General features: G+C 50.9%; 2 non-coding genes across 2 annotated transcripts; one reads left to right on the top strand and one right to left on the bottom strand.

The window, feature by feature from the left end:
- Positions 1–262: 262 nt before the first annotated feature.
- Positions 263–344, bottom strand: trnal-uag (transfer RNA leucine (anticodon UAG)). The gene has a single exon. It is a non-coding gene; the product is annotated as a tRNA-Leu (tRNA).
- A 160-nt stretch (positions 345–504) lies between these two features.
- trnag-ucc (transfer RNA glycine (anticodon UCC)) lies at positions 505–576 on the top strand. Its single transcript has one exon. It is a non-coding gene; the product is annotated as a tRNA-Gly (tRNA).

Below are 576 nucleotides of genomic sequence, written 5' to 3'. Positions count from 1 at the left end.
GGTTCCCGTAAGCAGCTAATGAGTTGTTGGACTAGAAATCCATTGGGAATTTCCCGCGCAGGTTCGAATCCTGCCAACAACGTGGTTCATGTTGTTCCCGTACGGGCCCCTGCTGGCAGGCCATTTGGCGGAAGTAAAGAATCCCTGGTTGGCTTTTGACCAGGGCCAGATTTAGAATATGTATTTTATGAAAGCTAAACTCAAACGGAAGCGCTGCCGACAGACATCACACAGCCCTGCTCTTGACGTTCGGCATGCGAACTGGCAGCGGTGGGATTTAAACCCACGCCTCCGAAGAGACTGGAACCTAAATCCAGCGCCTTAGACCACTCGGCCACGCTACCTGTTGCTCAGTTGGACAAGAAATGCGACCAGCGAAACCGTGCAAAAAAAGGCGTTTCTATGATAGTAATTATCTTCAAACCATGTTCCGTGTGCATGGAACTTTAGATATCAATTACAGGCGCCGATTTGCGACACGGCACTGCGAAAGCATGTGTCCTTGCGATGGTGGTATAGTGGTAAGCATAGCTGCCTTCCAAGCAGTTGACCCGGGTTCGATTCCCGGCCATCGCA

This window comes from Eucyclogobius newberryi, unplaced genomic scaffold, assembly GCF_026437365.1.
Source record: "Eucyclogobius newberryi isolate DKJ021-1_F unplaced genomic scaffold, fEucNew1.0.hap1 SCAF_11, whole genome shotgun sequence".
NCBI classification, from domain to species: Eukaryota; Metazoa; Chordata; class Actinopteri; order Gobiiformes; family Gobiidae; genus Eucyclogobius; species Eucyclogobius newberryi.
Note: the sequence above shows the minus strand (reverse complement) of the source record. Positions and strands in the feature narration are given on the sequence as shown.